At 43.7% G+C, this 20288-nt stretch overlaps 1 protein-coding gene across 2 annotated transcripts in view; it reads right to left on the bottom strand.

The window, feature by feature from the left end:
- Positions 1-15388, bottom strand: part of DNAJC5B (DnaJ heat shock protein family (Hsp40) member C5 beta) — a 62331-nt gene extending 46943 nt beyond the window's left edge. For both annotated transcript variants that reach the window (XM_039521751.1, XM_039521753.1), the window contains exon 1: positions 15200-15388. The gene's annotated coding sequence lies outside the window, so the exon portion shown is untranslated. The remainder of the gene's footprint in view (positions 1-15199) is intronic.
- Between the last annotated feature and the right edge of the window lie 4900 nt (positions 15389-20288).

The following is a 20288-nucleotide window of genomic DNA, read 5'->3' as shown; positions in this document are numbered from 1 at the left end:
AACTCAAATGTGAAGTTATGAACTATTAACTAAGGTTTGTAACCTGTCCTTTAAATCGGCTTCGGTACCCAATGACTGGAAGTTAGCTAATGTAACGCCAATATTTAAAAAGGGCTCTAGGGGTGATCCCGGCAATTACAGACCGGTAAGTCTAACGTCGGTACCGGGCAAATTAGTTGAAACAATAGTAAAGAATAAAATTGTCAGACACATAGAAAAACATAAACTCTTGAGCAATAGTCAACATGGCTTCTGTAAAGGGAAATCGTGTCTTACTAATCTATTAGAGTTCTTTGAAGGGGTCAACAAACATGTGGACAAGGGGGATCCGGTGGACATAGTGTACTTAGATTTCCAGAAAGCCTTTGACAAGGTCCCTCACCAAAGGCTCTTATGTAAATTAAGCTGTCATGGGATAAAAGGAAAGGTCCTTTCATGGATTGAGAACTGGTTAAAGGACAGGGAACAAAGGGTAGGAATGAATGGTAAATTCTCAGAATGGAGAGGGGTAACTAGTGGTGTTCCCCAAGGGTCAGTCCTAGGACCAATCCTATTAAATTTATTCATAAATGATCTGGAGAAAGGGGTAAACAGTGAGGTGGCCAAGTTTGCAGATGATACTAAACTACTCAAGATAGTTAAGACCAAAGCAGATTGTGAAGAACTTCAAAAAGATCTCACAAAACTAAGTGATTGGGCAACAAAATGGCAAATGAAATTTAATGTGAATAAATGTAAAGTAATGCACATTGGAAAAAATAACCCCAACTATACATACAACATGATGGGGGCTAATTTAGCTACAACGAGTCAGGAAAAAGATCTTGGCATCATCGTGGATAGTTCTCTGAAGATGTCCACGCAGTGTGCAGAGGCGGTCAAAAAAGCAAACAGGATGTTAGGAATCATTAGAAAGGGGATAGAGAATAAGACTGTGAATATATTATTGCCCTTATATAAATCCATGGTACGCCCACATCTCGAATACTGTGTACAGATGTGGTCTCCTCACCTCAAAAAAGATATTCTAGCACTAGAAAAGGTTCAGAAAAGAGCAACTAAAATGATTAGGGGTTTAGAGAGGGTCCCATATGAGGAAAGATTAAAGAGGCTAGGACTCTTCAGTTTGGAAAAGAGAAGACTAAGGGGGGACATGACAGAGGTATATAAAATCATGAGTGATGTTGAGAAAGTGGATAAGGAAAAGTTATTTACTTATTCCCATAATACAAGAACTAGGGGTCACCAAATGAAATTAATAGGCAGCAGGTTTAAAACAAATAAAAGGAAGTTCTTCTTCACGCAGCGCACAGTCAACTTGTGGAACTCCTTACCTGAGGAGGTTGTGAAGGCTAGGACTATAACAATGTTTAAAAGGGGACTGGATAAATTCATGGTGGCTAAGTCCATAAATGGCTATTAGCCAGGATGGGTAAGAATGGTGTCCCTAGCCTCTGTTCATCAGAGGATGGAGATGGATGGCAGGAGAGAGATCACTTGATCATTGCCTGTTAGGTTCACTCCCTCAGGGGCACCTGGCATTGGCCACTGTCGGTAGACAGATACTGGGCTAGATGGACCTTTGGTCTGACCAGGTATGGCCTTTCTTATGTTCTTATGTTCTTATGTTAGTTACTGGCTTTGTGTAACCAATTTTTATGTATTGAGAAAAGCAGAGATCCTATTGCATACTGTAACCTGCTTCCCAAACCTTAAGGATTACGAAATACAGAATTTATCATAGGAAATATTTACTGACTAGTTTCTAAATAACATTGTGCAACTGGAATTCAATAACATCAATTCCTAATGCTTGTTGTGAAATGGGAATTCAGCTATGAATGACGCATAACTGATCTTAAAAGTCAGAGACTAACAGGCCCACATCCTAAACCCAAAATACAGCCCAAGCAAATGGACTGCGTGTTGGGGAAAACCACAGGAATACAGAAATTGAATCCTCCTTCAGCTAGCTCTGCAGCTGCAATTGAAATTCAGGGCTCTATAGTTGAACCTACACGCGATTTTAATCCTACATGGGATTTTAACTAGTGGATCTGCATAGTTATAGATCCACTGTGTCCCTCAGCCCTTTCCCTGACCCACAAACCTATCTCTGTGTGAGGACCCAGGGCATGGATCCTGCAAAACCACAGCATAATTCTATTGTCATACATTCTTTTTCCCTTCTATGAAGGATTAGCTCCTCAGTGGAGGGATTATATGGAGAAAAAAGAAATCAGATCTGTGATACACTTCTTTTTGGCAAGTCTATTATAGAAATAAAAGAAAGAACGTAGTCTATTTTATCATCTTCTTTAATAAGAACTGTTTAAGACTAAACAACCTCATTTTCTATTTTGTTTCTTTATTTCTCATACTGGAAAGATTTAATTAACACAATTCACTGCTGAATATGTTCCAGCTGTCTGATTTAATTTGAGTACAATGTATGACTGAACAACAAAGTATTAGTGTAACAATAACCGGTTGCCAAAGCTATAGTGATTATTGGTGTATGAACAAGCTGTGTGACAGAAATTTCAGTTATGCAACAATGACAACAGGACATAGGCTGTCTTTTAAAGCAAGATACTAGCAAGAATTAAATTTATTAAATTGGCCTACTTCCAAGTTAAACTATTTATCCTTTATTAAAAAAAAAACATGCTTATAAAATCCTAAAGAGATAGAGAACAAAGATTTTCTTCAGGTGAGGCACACTATATACTTCTGAACTTAATGATTTCTGAACTTTCTTGATTGAAATAGAGAATTCAGGGCAATATACGTAATTAAATTACAATTGTTATTGAAAAATATAATACTATTATCAAGAAACTAACTTTGAATGTGAATGTGTACATTACTGGGTAAAATTCAACCTTGCTAGTACAGGCAAAGGCAAATGGCATCTTCTTGAGACAGTGAAGGATTCTCTCATCTGGAAAGATCCTACAGAAATTTAATAGGAATGGATAACTTTGGGACATCTTATAGAATTTAACAGAGAGTTTTATGTGTGCTATAAAATCTGCAGAGTGTTTTAACAAAACATGTAGAAATAATCTCATTCTCTATTACTTTCAGTGGGTGAAATCTTGACACCGTTGAAGTCAATGGCAAAACTCCTACTGATTTTGGTGGCGCAGGATTTCACTCTACAGGATTTTAGAGTAATTTTTATAGAACCCTACACATTTCTGTAGAACCTTACTAGTTTAAACCCGATTAAACCCTATAGGGTTTTTCCTGTAAGAGGTGTGTCCCTGGGAAGAGTCACCTCAAGAGAAGGAAGGCTGTGTTGATCTGTTTTCTTTGAAGTAACTAAGGCCCCAAAATTATGTTGTTATTACTATTTAAGAATTGCCCAGATATCAAGACCTTTTAATAAAGATATAACAGAAGTCTGACAGCATAAAAACCCACGGTCTAACAGCTAGATTTCTTCAACAGTCTGAGGAAATTCAGAGTTGCTGAGCCTTTCTGAAGAGTGTACCACTGGTGCAGCTAAAGAGACTTCCCTTTTTCGCTGTCAGGGAATGAATTAAAAATCATACTACATTGATATCGAACACTGATGATATTAGATGATGTGCCAGACAGTAGTAAAACAGGAAGCTTGATGGAATCTAATATTATAATTAAAATGTATATAAAACAGAAAAATTCAGTAGCTTCTATTGTTGTTGTAGACATTTTGAATCCAAGATATGAGAGAGCCAAGGTGGGTGAGGACCAACTTCTGTTGGTGAAAGAGACAAGCTTTCAAGCTGCACAGCTGAACAGCAAGTTTCACCAACAGAAGTTGGTCTAATAAAAGATATTACCTCTCCCACCTTGTATTTCTTATAAAAGAGAAGTAAACAATAAGTAATAGAACTTTGGCCAAAATATGGTAAACTTTCATTACAAGGTTTACTTCATGAGCAATCCTATTAGGAAATAAAAAGGTGGCATTCATATTGATTTATTTTAATTTTGTCATAAAGTGAAGAAGTAATGCACTCATTTTCAATCAAGCACGCTTATTCTGTCATGTTAGTGAAATACAACTGTGCTGAAAGAGGCAATCCACAGGATTAGCCTGAATCTAGGAACTTCACTACACAATACTTGGTGGGTAACCTGACACCATAGACTGTGGTCACTCTGGCTGTTGCAATGGTCCTCAGAAGACTATGCATGTGTGATATGATCAAAGAAGCAGTAGATAAATTGTGACTGTGTTTATAAGAGCAACAAGGAGTCCGGTGGCACCTTAAAGACTAACAGATTTATTTGGGCATAAGTTTTCTGCCTTATCATCTGAAGAAGTGGGTTTTTTACCCACGAAAGCTTATGCCCAAATAGTTTTTAAGGTGCCACCGGACTCCTTGTTTTTGTGGATACAGACTAACATCGCTATCCCCTGATACTTGTGTTTATAAGGACACTTGACTAGTGTGGAATAATCAGACATGTAACTATCTGGTTAATAATGCACAAACTCAGCTCAGCCATACTTGTACATACTATAGTCTTTCTCTTGTTAAAACAAGGGGAATAGAAATTGAAAATGTATATAACTGTTCCGCCCTGCTGGAGAACAACAGTTCTTGAAGTGACTTTGCATTGTGTAATGGACTGTTAAAACAAGCTTAAAGAGTGTCAAAGAATATGGAGGATTTTGTATAAATTATATGAACTTTAAACTGGACATTTCAGCCGCTGGCAGATTGTTTATGGAGACACTACAACTTGAATAAGCATAATGTAGGGAGCAGGACATGAGCGGTCATGGCTAATGGCTAAAATCAGGAACCTTGAACTGAAGTTGTGGTCAGAGTCAGGAGTCAAGCTGAAGGTCAGAGCCAGAGTCAGAGTCAGGTACCAAGCCAGGGGTCAAAGCTGGAATCAACATTGGGGTAGTGCATAGGAGCAGACCTGGAGTGAGGCAGGAGAGGAGGAACAGGGAACAGATGGGCATCTGGAATAAGAATGACAGTAACAGGCTGGGAGGCAGGAACCAGGATGGGAAGGCAGGGCTCAGGAGTCAGGCAAGTAGGCAGGGTCCATTGTAATAGCCAACCCGAGATTCACCTAGTTGTTAAGAACTTCCTGTGCCTCTTTCTGGTTTAAGTACTCCATGCCAGCCAATCAGTGAGTCTGGACATCTCCCCCAGTCAAGAGTTTCATGGGCAGGGCCCTAAGTGAGCTAGAGTTTCACTGGGTCCCTTCTCTAGTGGTTCAGGTAAGCTGCTGGGTGGATGCCTGGGGACTTACAGGCTTGGGTACAAGGCCCATAATCATTCTTTTTACCCCATTTCCTAAGGATGCCCTCCAGATGTTAGTAGGCCAGGTTTTCCATGGTGGGGTTTTGTGGAAGCCATTTACCAGGACAGGAGGAGTACATTCTCTGATGATTCCAAGAGGTGCTTTTCAAAACTGTTGCCTTCCCAATCCATGAGATATCAGAATCTATCCCACCTGATTCTGGCAGCAAGGATCTTGTGGACAACATACTCATTCAGGTCTTGAATATATGCTGACAGGGTGGTTGGGAGTGGTGAGGGAATGGTTCTGAATGTGGATCTTCACACGTGGGGTTAATTTGCCTGTGAACTCGGTAGGGGCCAGGTAATTGGTAGTTCAATTTACGAGATGGTCTATTTGTGTGTTGTTTTTCATCAAGAGCCATAGCTTCTGGCCTACAAAATGGCAGGCCGCTCCTGTCGTTGATGGTCTGTATATTGTTTGCATCTCTTCTTTGCACCATCCAGGTGAACTTTTTGGTCATCTTGGGTTTGACATGTCTGTTGTATCCAGTCAAAGGCTTCTGCATTGTGGGAAGTTGCAGGTAGCTCTGAGTAGAGCCAAGGATGGAACCCATTGTGATGGGGATCCTGGGGTGTAACCTGAACTGTGGGACCACTGAGCCCTCTGTCCCACTCACCTGTGGTACTGTGACAAGCTACAAACCTCTGGCAGATACTGCACTTACACAGACATCCACGGGTAAGGATACGAGCAACTGAGTTACATGAATACTTCTACCAGTCACTCATGAACCAACAATAGAGAGGCTCCAGCCAATTCCCCCGAGCTCCCCAGCCTTGCACCTGTGGAATATACCATCTTGCCCTCCCTCGATGTGGAGAGAACACATACTAGCCTTTGTAACATGACCTGAGATTTCCCGAAGACTTCAACCAAAACACACTATTTTAGGTAAAATATAAAACAGATTTATTAACTACACAAAGATTTTAAGTGATTATAAGTAGTAAGTGTAAAGATCAAAGTTGGTTACCTAACAAATAAAAGTAAATTCACAATCAGAGTTCTATAAACTAAACAGGATTTGAATCAAGAAGTGTCGCACTCTGATGGTATAAACAGGTCACAGATCTTCAATACCCAGCCTGGAACTCTGTTCCAGCCCATGACTACCCTCCCCAGTTCAAAATCTTTGTCCTTCAGTGTGTTTCCAGGTGTTGAGTTGTGGGCGGTGTAAGACCAAGTCATGATGTCACTTCCCCTTCTTTTATAGTTTCTTTCAGCTTGATGGAAAGATCTATGCTTGTGATGTGGGGGTTCACCCCCATTAGTCAAGCAGCCTCCATTGTCTACATGCTCTCTCTGAGAAGTCTTCATTGTATAGTTCCTGGGATAGTGGATTTTCTTTAATGGGTCATCAGCACATCTGGCTACTCCATTGTTATACCTAAAAGACTGGTTGTGGGTGTTCCCAACCTCACAACATATTTCAGTAACACACATATAGCTAAATTTCATAACTTCACATACATGATAGCACATACAATCCAACAGGATATTAATGTTCAACAGATCAAGACTTTTAAAATGATACCCCACAAGGCATATTTTGTATAAAACATAATCATATCACCATGGTGAATATGGGAGTGCCAGGGTGCTACTCTGAGGTACAGAATGACACATCCATGTTTAATAAAAAAGGCTTTGCCCCACAGAAGCATGTTCTGCATTATTGCATACAAACTCTGTAGGAGGTAGTAGCAAGGATTAGTCATTCTGGTGGAAGCTTATGTAGCATCGAAGATACTGCTTCAGAATCTGCTTGGTTCTCTTTGCATGATTGTTTGTCTGAGGGTAATAGACAGAGGAGAAGCAGGAGCAGATGCCCAAAATACAAATAGAGTGTCATCAGAAGTGGATGGAGGTTGAAGACCACAGTCTGAGATGATGCATTCTAGGAGGCCATGAAGATGGACAACTTAGTCCACCCCCAGTTGGGCAGTTTCCTGAGAGGAGAGTAGGCCAGTACAGAGGATGAAATATGCCATCTTTGTGAGGTGGTCCACTACTGTCAGAATGGTCATAGATTCAGGTAGATCAACTACAAAATCTAAGATGGTGACTCTTCAGGGGCCAAGTGGAGTCTTGAGGGGTTACAGGAATCTGAGATCTTTGTTGTGCATCTTGGAGTGGACACATATTGCAAGAGGCCAGACAGGTACTCTAGCCCACACACATGCAAGGCCACCAGAAGACATGAGAGACTAGGTCCTCAGTTTTAAAACAGCCAAAATGTCCTGCCAAGGGGGATAATCCTGAGTCCTGGGAGGGACACATATATGTCTTTTTAGATAGGCTACCCCATCTTGGATGTTGTGGGGTTCCTTTCTTATGACTTCCTGCTCATCAGGAAGGATCTAATGGTCTGAGGCTAATCGTAAGAAGGTGAGCAGATCTTGGTAGTGAGCTGTGTCCAGAAAATTATGAGGCTTGAGGATGCAGAAGATTTTAAGGTTTGAGTCATTTTGGTCAGTGTCATATTTGCTTTTCTGGGACAATGCGTCAGCCTAGCTATTTTTGGGTCCTGGATGAAAAGAGATTACAAAATCAAACCACAAAAAAGAATAAGGCCCACCAATGTTGCTGGTTGAGATCTTTGGCCCTACACAGATATTCAAGTTTCTTATGATTGGTGTACACCTGGTGAGGTACTGGACCCCTTCTAGATAGCAGTGCCATTCTTTGAAGGCTGTCTTATTTGCCAAGAGTTCTTTGTCCAAAATTTTGAATTTTGCTCCATGGGTGTGAGTTTCCTAGACTAAAAGGCTAATGAATGTGGCAACTGTTGAGGACTGTGCTTTTGGGGCAGCACTAATTCGATTGCCAAGTTGGAAGCATCTGCTTCAGTGATAGAAGGCTTGCATGATGTCAGGGTGGACCAATATAGAAATGGTGGTAAGTGCAAGTTTTAGTTGCTCAAAGGCCTGCTGGGCCTTGGGAAACAAGAGGAACCTGGTGTTTTTGCTGAGCAGGGCAGTGAGAGGAGGAATCAACTCTGAGAACTTCAGAATGAACCACCAATAGAAATGGTGTAGTTCATGAACATGACATGGTGCTCCTAACTTAAGGACTGCCTTTACCTTGCACAGGTCTATTTCAATACCAGCAGGAGATGGGATGAACCCTATGAATTCTACAGAGGACTCATCAAAGGCACATTTTTCTAGCTTAGCATAGGGTCCATGTTAGTTTAGACTCTTCAGGACAGAATGGACATGTATGGTGTGTTGTTCAGCATTGTCTGAAAAAATAACTATGTCATCCAGACATGCTACCACATATTGGTCCAGAAAGTCCCAGAGTACATAATTTATAAAATGTTAGAATGTTAGAGGCATGTTTGTCAAACCACAGGGAATCATGAGATATTCAAAGTGATAGTAATGCATTTGAAAGGCAGTCTTCCATTCATCCTCCGTCTAACATATGCCAAGTTGTATGCCCTACCCCAGAGGTATAGTTTTGTGCATACCCAGGCAGTGCTCACATGGTCCATTAGCTTGGGGATTAGTGGTAGCAGATATCATTTTTTAACAGTAACCTAACTCAGAGCTCAATAGTCCACACATAATCAGAGGCTTCCATCCTTCTTTTTAACAAAGAGGACTGGCACCCTGGCAGATGAAGTGGATTTACGAATAAAGCCCTTGCCTAGGTTCACCCAAAGGAAGATGCATAGTGTGGCTAGTTCAGGCTTGGACATGGCATATATATGCCTGAACTGAATGTTTGCCCTTGATTGTAGCTCAACTGTGCATTTGTAATCCTGCTGAGGGGGCAAGGTTTGATTTTGGTTTTGGTTGGTTTGTTTTAAGACATCCTTGTAGTCTCTGTATTTTGATGGAAATTGAGGACAAAAATAGTGGGTAGCTCTGCTTAGTCAGCTACCCTGGCATGTGACTTCTGGGGAACGACTGCACACTACCCATTTCCTGGGGTCAAGCAGTGCTGCTGGCAGAATTCTCAGAAAAATTCAACTTTTAGTTCATGCTAGTTGATAAGGTGGTGTGTGGATGGCCAGCCATGAGATCCCTGCATGTTCCTCGGATCTTGGGTAATGGATGGCACTGAACTGTAGGGCTCAGTGCCCTTGGATAGCAATCTTAAGGGGAACAGGTTGCATGGCCACTGGTCTGGAGGATAAGAGGGACCTGTCAATCATCTCTAACAGATCTGGAATGGACTTGGGCCACATGGAAATCTACAGTGTCCTGGCTGTTTCTGCATCAGTGAAGTTATCTGTTGCACCCAAGTCAATGAGGCCTGCTGTGGATGGAGTAGTTGGGAATAGGGTGACCAGATGTCCCGATAAAATTGGGACATTCCCGATATTTGGGTGGTTGTCCCACGTCCCGACTAATCTTTGGTTGGGACACAATTTGTTCCGATATTTCGCTCTGCCAGCAGCACTGTTTGTTTTTTTTCCCTCTGTCGGCAGCACTCGGCTCTTTTTTTTTTTGCTCCGCCAGCAGACCCCTCCATATGTGTCCTGATATTTTCTTCATCTCATCTGGTCACCCGAGTTGGGAATGCCTTGGGATTCATAATGCAACTGGTACTTGTAGGTGCAGTGCACATGAACAGAAGCTGGTGTGCGTTCCTTCAGGACCTTAGTTCAGGTGTTGGGGGATGCCCAGTCTAGCCCCCTTTATCAAGCCTGGGCTGGTTCATTTCCTGGATACCTTTGGACTGGATTCCTCGTGGAGCAACTGAAAATGGCATGGCCCAGCTTGCCACAGTAGTAACACAGATTAAGACATGAGAGGTGCTCTTTTCGGGGGTGAGTTACCAGAGGTTTAGGTTTATCTGAATCATCTCAGCTGGTGGGGCAGAATCTGATAGTGCAGTGGTTCTCAAACTTTTGTATTGGTGATCCCTTTCACACAGCATGTCTATGAGTGTGTCCCTCCCCCCCCCCCCAATATATTAAAAACACTTTTTTTATATTTAACACTATTATAAATGCTGGTGGTGAAGCGGGGCCTGGGGGTGGAGGCCAACAGCTCGTGACCCCCCCTCCCCCCCGTAATAACCTCACAACCCTCTGAGGGGTCACGGCCTCCAGTTTGAGAACCCCTGCGATAGCAGGTCTTGACTCAGGCCAACTAATCCTTAACCTCATCCCACAAGCCCCATCTAAACTGAAATAACTGGGCTCCCTCATTACATTATGTGTCCAATATGGGATGATGGCAGTGAGCTTTGTAGGAAGTGACTCTGCCCAAACCCGGTGGGCGTTTCTGCAGGGTGGCCTCAGCAGAGTAGGCATGGTTGGGGTAATCAAAGACCATTAATGTTGCCTACTAGAAGGCATTCCAGTTGGATAGTATTGGACTGTTAGTTTCCAACAGGACAGAGTCTCAGTCCAACTATCAGCAAGCTGACTACCAGGCTACCTTGGTAGGATTGGAAGCATATGTCAGTGGTCAAAGCAAGAAGAACAGGAGGCACTGATCCCAAGAGGAAGCCTGGGAATTTGGAGCAACTCCCATCAAAGCATTTAGGCAGAGGAATAGCTCAGGTAACAGTGTAGCTAGACAGGCCCAGAGCATAGCATTCACTGTGTGGAGTTGCAGGACTTGTTCCTGAAACACCTGATTGTCAGTGGTCAGCTGCACATTCTGCACTTGCAAACCTGTAGGGACCAGGGTGGTTGGTCAGATTAAGAAGTCTGGAACCAGAGCTGGTGACAGAGTCAGAAGTCAAGTCCAGGGTCAGAGCTGGAATCAGAGTCAGGTGCCAAGCTGAAGGTTGGGGCTGGAGACAAAGTCCAGTGCCATGCTGAAGATCAGAGCCGGGGGCAGCAACAGGCTAGGGCACAGGAGCAAAGACCTGGAGTGACACAGGAAAGCAGGAACCGGGAACAGACAAGGGGATCTGAGATAGGAAGGACAAGAACCAAGAACAGGCAAGAAGTCAGGGCTCAGGGGTCAGGCAAGTAGGCAGGATTCATAGTAACAGCCAGCCAGGGATTAAATTAGACAACTCCCTGTGCCTCTTTTTGGTTTTAAGTAGTGCATCCCAACCAATGGGTGGTGCTGGATGTCTTCCCCAAACAGGAACTTCATGGACAAGGCCCTCTGTGAATTAGAGGTTCACTGGCACCTTTCTCCAATGGTCCAGGTGAGCTGCTGGGTGATGGCCATGGTCTGAACACTTTCTGCGTTTGAAGCCCATGATCCCTAACACATGACTACAAAATTGGTCAAGGGATGGACCACAAAGGGGCGCATGGAAAGCAACTTGTGGAGGTAAGTTGCTGACTATAGCAAATCAACCAGTGTTCAAAGTATGTCCCAAGATGGTTTACCAACAGTTATGGCCTAACTTGTCTTACACTCTGGTATGACACAAAGAAACTGGAAAATTCTAAACCCAGTTGCAAGAACTCAAAAGCTGATGTCTTGTTCCCTGCTTGGATGCAGAGAGAGGACGACTTTCATTTTGGCTGGACATTTCAAATCTTCAGAAGTATGGGTCACCATTGGATCGGTCCATGCCAGCATCTCCAAGAAGAGGAACTAAGTTGGACACCCCACCCCAAATAGAAACAGGATTAAAATGGCCTGTCTCCTGCAGCCCATCACTTCTTGAAAGTCAAAAACACTTGGACGTAGGTCCTGAGCTGGCCATCTGGGAGTCCTGGTGACATCAAATATCTAGCTTGGATAGGCACATTTAACTGTCTGTATTTTCCAGCAATTCACTAACACTACATAAACTTTATGGGTGCACTTTAAGAGATTGAATTGAAAATTTGGTCCTTGAACTCAGACTGACTTACTTGAACTAAAAGGTGAGCTAGTACAATTAATCCTTTTAGTATTTGCTTGTCTCACAAGCACAATTTTCCTTTTATTGGGTCAAGACAAAGGAATTCAGGATTTTTTGTAAACTGCACAGACCAACCCATCCCTTTGTTGTATTTTTGTTGACATACAACATTCCTACCTTTTTTCCTTGTTAAAACTCATAAAAGTCCAGTCAGTTGTAACTCAGACAGCATTTCAGCCATCTTCTTGCTGGTGGACCTACTGCATTACTATTAAAAACAGGAGATATACAAAATCCTAAACTTTAATAAAAGCAGCAAGAGCCTCTTATCAGGGATGAAGTGTCCTTAGTGCATTTGTTTAGGTACTAATGTGAGGGCTGACAGATATGGGAAGTGCCTCATTTGGATTGGGAAGGAGTAGGAGGAGTCATGCTAACTCCCGCAGCTCCTTTCCTTTGCAAGGAACAGTCAGAACTAAAAATAGTGGGAAAGCACGAGTTACTGTAGACATTTAATTCTCCTCTCCCTAACACTAGTATAAAACAGGTGGAACTCCATTGACTTCAGTGGAATTACATTTTATTTACACTGCAGTGGAAAGATAATCAGGACCTTAGGCTGTAGAACACACATAGAATGAAGTAGCTCTTGATTAGTTTTTAATACAGATTCAGAGTTAATGAAACAGTGGAGAGAATCAAGAGGTAGACTTGAGTACCTTGTGAAAAGATATATAAAAATAATTACATGAATGACAAAAGAGGAAAATGAATATTAAACTCAATTGAGTATCCATTTAGAGAAATGTATTATATTTGAGAATTTTAATCTGAAAAATATTTCAATTTAGTTACTCTTTTTGGGTGGAATTCAGTACACAAAATGGTGTTTAAATAAAAGGGAAGTTGATTGTAGCAGCAAGGAAAATCCAAGTGTAATAGTGTCAGACTCATTGCAAAGCATCTGTGTTTAGCCATCATTTTATGAGGCATGAACCTTGAAAATTATATTTACTCCCCCTTTAAGGCCTCTTTCAATAACCAGAGGGACTTAGTGTTAATGAGAATAAGATCTTCTATTTTTAGGCTCATAAATAATTTCAATGCATATATAAGAAAACAGCTCCTCCCATCTTCTGAATTTTGTATCAATAACAGTTTCTGCAAGTTTTAATTGTAATCTGCAAATCAACATGAGAGCACTCTTATTTAATAGAACAGAAAGTAAAAGAATTTTTTTGCCTACAAAATTCTAAGGTTAGCATTGGAAGCTTTTACAAGTATTTTATGAAACAGAGGCATCTCTGATCTAGTTTTAAATTTTAAACAAGCTGTTTGTCTTCAGTTTTTGACAAGATAACATATTTGGACTAAAAATATATTGTTGCTTTAGTAATAGTTGATGTGGTGGAACTTCAACTGATTATGTGAGTATTATATTGTTTGATGCTCAGAGTATTAACACTACAAAACATTTTTTTCCTGATGTCAGCAGGTCAGTAAAGGACTGGATGAGGCATCAGCAATGTTCTGAATATAAACATTCCTTCCAAATGCAATCCTAAATGACCAAAACAGGATGGCTTATTTAATTACCATTTTAAGTTCATACAGAAGTGTGGCTGGAATTACCAACAAGATAACCCTGTTGAGATCATGCTGAAAATGGTGATAGGTCTATAGATGCTGGAGAAAAAGCCTAGAAGGGCCATGGGATTTCAGAGAGGCATAGAGAAAGTACCAAGTAAAAATGTTGTGAAACCATAATAATAAAAACAACTCTATGGTGGAGTGACAGAATGTGCCATCAGCATTCCACAGTGCATCCCAAAACACAGATACCGTAAGATGAACAGAATATTGAGAAATGAGTTGATTGGCTAGTGTATAATGCATTAATCATCTAGAAAAGTCTATTCATAGGGCTTCATCACCAAAAAAGATAGGAAAATAAGAAGCTATATATTTTTAGCTTCTAATAGTAATGACAAACTTCATGTAGGGCAATTCTTTGGAGGTTGGACCTTGAGCTATCAAATCCTCCCACTCTGACACTAATCTCAAACAATGCCTGACATGTCAGCTGTTATTGCGTAAATAAAACAACTGATACGAGACGCTTTTCCCACAGATTTATGTTGGCACCAATGCTTTAAACCATTGTAATGCTACTGCAGTACTATGTTTTAGTCCATGAAAATGAAATAATGAAGAGTGGTTCTAGAATAGTTGAGTTAATATGATAATTTGAGTTGAATATACTTTAGCTAGCAAATAAAAACAAAAGAAAAATTCTCCCTTTTCACTATCTCTTTTATTTTACTTTTACTGTAGTAAAAAGAATGTATTTCTGAAACTACATAGAACTTTTGACAGAATGTCGCTCTTTGCATTACCTTTGTCTACCACTTACCTTTGTCTACCCTTATTTTCAGGGATTTATAACCTGCCAATAAAACTGTGCTCCTGAATTGGACATACTGGGCCAGAACCTCAGAACTGGCTCTTCGTCACCCAGTACAGCTCAGGAGAGTTGTGCGTAAGCCACCTTCACGCTTTCACTGACTCTGGAACTACTGGATCCCGATCCAGTCCTGAAGCACAATTTAGGATATGTCTGCACTTGCGCTCGTCCCCAGGTACTCGTTCATGTACTGATTACACATGGAACCTTGTACCTACAAGGAGCATCCACATATGCCCTGCTGTCTAGGTGCCCAAGCCCTCTGACAGGGTGGGGCACTAAACAGAGGGCTCTGACCTGCGGTCAGGGCAGAGTGTCAATGTCTATAAGCCCAGGCCCTCAGGCAGGGCGAGGCACCAAATGGTAGGGGGTTCTGGCTCTAGCGAACCACCAACAAATGCAGGCCTCTTGGTTTAGAGTGGGGATCCTGCCACCCCTGGGTGAGGGGGCAGGGCATAAGGGACCCCAGCCCACCCAACTTCACTGGGTCCCAGCCCAGGCCCCTAACATTGGCAGAACTGTCTGTCACTGGGTCAGCAGGGAATCTGACCGCAACACACTGGCCGTCTATCAGCAACACAGCAGAACTGTATTCAGCTTCCCTGGGCCACTTCCTACATTCTCGTTCCAGGGAGGTACCTGGGGGTCATCGTTCATCTCGCCGAGGTGAATGGCTAAAGGCAGCTCCAACAGCTGCTTGGCATCTCCAGCAACTGGCAGTCCCTTCAGGTCTCAGGCGCTGTAGCAGCTGCCATTGGGTCCAAACTCCAGCAGTGGGTGGGAGATGTCCTTCTCCTCTGGCATGTCTTCTCCAACTGAGCTGGAGGGTTTGCCTTTTATATTTCCAATTCATGTCCCACCCCTCTGCTTCTGGTAGGGTGGGTATGGTGTCCTGGCTCTGCCCAGCGTCAGGTGGTATTGGCTGTCCCTCTGGGAGGGAGGCTATGCCACCTCGCTACACTCACACATAATGGAACAGCAGGGAGCTAGGAGGTGCCTTTGGACTGTGCCAAAGGACACTATGTGATGCAATAGGTCATTGCCACACCATTGTGTTGTGACATCCCTCAGTGGGTTTCAATCCCCAGCAGCCAATGTTAATGTATCAACTGAAAATAGACAATTATGTGAGGGCCCCTTGTGGCAGGGTGACAACTCACCAGCACAGCACCTCCTGCTGGTCATCTCAGGAATTAGCTCTTTCCAGCCCAGAGCACCCTCTTCAAGCCAGTGGCTCACCTGCCACTGGCCCCCCATGTCCCTCCAAGACCCCGGTGCCCCTCTCCTTCAGGGTTCTGCCCCCAGCTGCAACCCACTGTCTCTGGGTCTCCCCTCCCAGGGGAACCCCCAACCCTCTATCCCCACCTTGCCTCAGTGGCTACTGCCAGTCATCATCTAGCCCCCACTCCCTGGGGTGGACTGCAGTCTGTAAACCACTCATCATCGGCAAGGGGGTTAGGACCTGCTGCCTTTGCCTATCTCTGGGCTGCCTCTCTGCAGCCCCAGTACGCTTTTGTAGGCCTTTAACTAGGCCTGGGGCTTTGCTAGGCTGGCACACTCCAGCTCCCTCTGCCCTTCCCCAGCATTGTTCCATCCTAGGTACCTGTCTCAGCTTCCCAGGCAGCCAGGTCTTTCTCTCTCTATGGAGTTACAGAGAGTGTGTTTTTCAGTCTCTGCCCCTCATCCCTCTTATAGGGCCAGCTGTAGCCTGACTGGGGCATGGCCCCATCTGTGGCTGCTTCCCCCAATCAGCCTAGCATTTCTCCACCACAGCCCTCTCCCAGGGCTGCTTTAACCCCTCAGGGCAGGAGAGGGGTGACCACCCTGCTACACCCCTCTACAAGGTTAATATCTTTGGTAATGGTTTTGTACTACAAAGACTGTACATGCAATTTAATGACAGTACTGAGCAATATTTTTGTTATATGTTAACAGCTCTGTTTAAGGGTGCTTTATAGGGAGCACTTAATCATTGTTAAAGAACTTGACACACAGTTCAGTAAGGTTTTATCTTCACAGTTTTCTCTGACACCAGTGCTTACAGCACTTATCAGCTGCTGTGCATGAGTACTCCCAAGGTTGCAAATGGTGAATGTTTGTTGGGGGTAGAGGTAAGGGGCCATTAAAACATAGCTCAGGGTCAGATATCTGCACTGTTCATTTTGTAGTTTTGTTTCATTTCTCTGTATTGCCACTTGCATTATTTACAAAGGCATAAAGACATCTATGTACGTGTTTCTTCTGTTCCGTGTTCCAGTGCTGTGGACAGCAACAGTTATTTCATAGCTTAGTGTTATGAACACTAGATTAAAATTTTTTTTTGAAGATTAGGAAACTGATGGCTGGAGGAGAGGGAGGGACAAATAATTCATTGCATTTCCATAGCACCAGACAGTTGCAGACATCAGTCTTGTGCTGTAAATCTTGCTGACCTATTCCAAATGTGTGGGAAAGATCCTATTGATCATAGTCAGAAAGCAAGGTGCACACAAAATTTAAGTGAACAGTAACTTTTATTTAAAGAGAATAATGGAACACAGAACTAAATGTTTTTAACAAATACTGGAAATGAACAAATAAAGGATCAAATTCCCTGAAAAATATACATTAATGTCTGTGACTCTGTCTCCTTGCCCTTCCCCTGCTGCAGAACATTGTGCAGGGGATAAATGGGGATGTCTCCTGCATGCAGTTTGGGAACCAAACAGACTGGGCTAAGGGACTGCCTTGGGCTCATTGTTTCCCTCCTGCATGCTCTGGAGTGTTCCCCTGCAAGGGTTTTCAGATGCCAGTGGAGGATGCTGTGCCAGGCATCCAATGTGCTCCTCCCTGTCATGGGGTGGGGGTGGTTCCAGAGAAGAGTAGGAGGCAGCTAGAGGAGGAGGTTGAAGAGGTGGTGGTGGTGCCAGGTCCCAGAGAGTAGTATATGCCATGGTGACAGTCAGGTCTCAAAAGCATTCACTCACCAGTTACATAAGTGACTGAAAGAGTACCTGGTCCTGTTCCCTCTGGGCATACTCCCATTCCCTCTGCTGTGACTCCATTCGAAGGAACCAGTGCATGAGTGCATCATCCTGCCAAGGAGCCTTGTCCTTCCTTCTTCTAAGGAACTCAAACTGTTCCTGACTCTTTCTGTCAGAGCCAATGAGCAGGTCCTCCAGGGTCCTTCTCCATCCCCTCTGCTGTCTCTAGGTGCCGCTCCTGCCCTTATGACAGAACAATTTCACTGTCAGCATCAGAAGGTCCTGCCAAGTCAAAGACTAGGTGACACAGGGTTTGAGAGTTCAGTCCAGACCAGTGAGGGGTTGAGTCACTGGCTGCCATGTAACCCTGTGTACCACAAATACTTTGCCACTGTAACTTCCTGCCTGTCATGTTCACAGTCATAACAACCACATATGTTACACCCCGAGCATCTATGTATAACTTCAAACTTAGTCCAGCAACTCTGACCTCATCAGCCTGCCAGCAACACACCAGTAACACTTCCTGGTCTCTATCAGCCTTGGATACTGCATGCAGGATGACCTCAACACACTCCCAGTCCTGAATCCAAAATTTGTGCTCTATAATACCCTGTCCTCTTCTGGACAGTTCAGAGAAATAATAAGATTTTCTTGTTCCTCTAAAGATACATAAGCGCATCACAGCTTATTAATTTAACTTCCTTGCAAACACTGCACAGAGTTGGTAACAAATGTATTAACAACAGGACAAAGGTTAAGTGATACCAAGTAAAAGGAATAAAGTGAAAAAGGGTTACATGCAAATAAAAGTGAAAACATGAATCCTATAGTCTAAAACTTAATCTAGCAAGGTACAGGCTTTGTTCAAGATGGTTTCTCTCACCAGTCTTCCTTCTTCCCAGCCATGGCTGACTCTCCCTCAGTTAAGACCTTCCACAGAAGTACAAGATGCTGACTTCCCTTGTTTTCCTAGTTGAAAGATCCTTGCCTAAGAAGGTTTCTCACCTATATTCAGTTGCCAGACTTGAATCTCTCCCTGGTTGAGGGACTCCTCTTTCTCAGCTTGCAAGAGTTCTGTTCCCTTGTGTTTTTCTAGTGATGGGTACCAAAGATGGCTTCTGTCTTTGCTTATATCTTCCAAAACTTCAGTAACTTTGTGTCAAGAGGAAGGATGCCCTCATGCTGTTCTTCCCTTCCTGTGGATTTCCCATCCTCTTGCTGATTTCTATGTAAATAAGGTTTCCATTGTTTTTGGTCACACCTTGCTTAATCTAATTGGAAACAAGTAAATATCTGTTTTCCCTCCTGTATGGGAGAGAACTGTTTCTCCCTGTTTGGCTGCAGACTTTAAAGCATAATATCATTAAGTATCTATATTTCCTTCTATAGTGGTAGTACATACATTTCACAATTATATTAATCACCAGAATTTTAAATGTCATTAGCTTTCAGAAAATACCTCATTCTATACACTTTTATAACACATAAATATTGTACACTCAGCTGCGAGCAGCGGCACAGGAGGCAGCAAACAGGGCTGCCAACAGGGGAGTTAGCGTGGGAGTTGCCATTGGAGGAGCAGTGTTTGTATCTCGCTGTAGAGGCCCAGAGGGGCAGGCTGCTGAAGGGGCAGCTGAGCCAGGATTGGCTGAGCCCTGAGTAGGGGGAGGAGCCAGGCTAGGAGGGGCCTATAAAAGCGGCCGCCCAGCCAGGCAGCGGCACAGCTGCGAGCAGCGGCACAGGAGGCAGCAAACAGGGCTGCCAACAGGGGAGTTAGCGTGGGAGTTGCCATTGGAGGAGGTGGAAGGGGAGGCCCTGCGCCCCCCAGGTAAGAACACCAAGCGGAGCCAAGACAGCAGCAGCCAGCAGCCATGAGCCAAGCAGCAGAGGACACACCGAGGATGAGAGCATGCAGCAGCTGTGGTATGTACCTGGTCCTAGCAGGGGACCCAGAACAGTACTATATATGCATGAAGTGTCGCCTAATAGAGCTGCTGGAGGAAAAGATCCAGGGCCTAGAGCTGCAGGTAGAAACCCTGATAGAGAATAGAAGGGGGTTTGAGAGGCTGATGGAGCAATGGCAAGCAGTAACTGAGGGGGAACGCCCAGGGGCACAGGGGGGAGCAGGGGCTGAGGCCAAGGAAGGGGGACCACCAGAGGAGGAAGATGGGCGGTGGAAGCATGTGACCGTGAGAAGCAGGCCAAGGAAAAGGAGAGCCAGTGAGGGGGAAATTGAGCTAAGGAACAGGTTTGAAGGTTTGGAGAATGAGGAAGGGGTACAGCAAGTGGTAACTGACAGTGGGAGGCCAAAGAAAAAGAGGCGAGCGGCCAGTCCCATAGAAAAAGGGGAGGAGTTGATGGAAGTAGCACCAAGTTTGGGCCCAGGGAGGATACAGGATGGCTTAAGGGGAACCACAAGGGATGATAGGAATGGAAGGAGCTTGCAACCAGGGGGAACGGGGGATAGGTTAGAGGACCGTGCTGTCCCCAGGCGAAGGCAGGTCTACGTGATTGGGGATTCCATACTGCGAAGGTTGGACAGGCCTGTGACCAGGGCCGATCCGGAGAACAGAAGAGTGTGCTGTCTACCGGGTGCTAAAATACGGGATGTGGACCTGAGGTTGAAAAGGATCCTAAGAGGAGCGGGTAAGAACCCTTTGATCATCCTTCATGTAGGAACGAATGACACGGCTAGATTCTCGCTAGAGAGGATCAAGGGAGACTATGCCAGGTTGGGTAAGACGCTCAAGGAAATTGAGGCC

Source organism: Mauremys reevesii, linkage group 2 (assembly GCF_016161935.1).
Source record: "Mauremys reevesii isolate NIE-2019 linkage group 2, ASM1616193v1, whole genome shotgun sequence".
Taxonomy (NCBI): domain Eukaryota; kingdom Metazoa; phylum Chordata; order Testudines; family Geoemydidae; genus Mauremys; species Mauremys reevesii.
The sequence above is the reverse complement of the archived record's forward strand: the minus strand, read 5'-3'. Positions and strand labels throughout refer to the sequence as shown.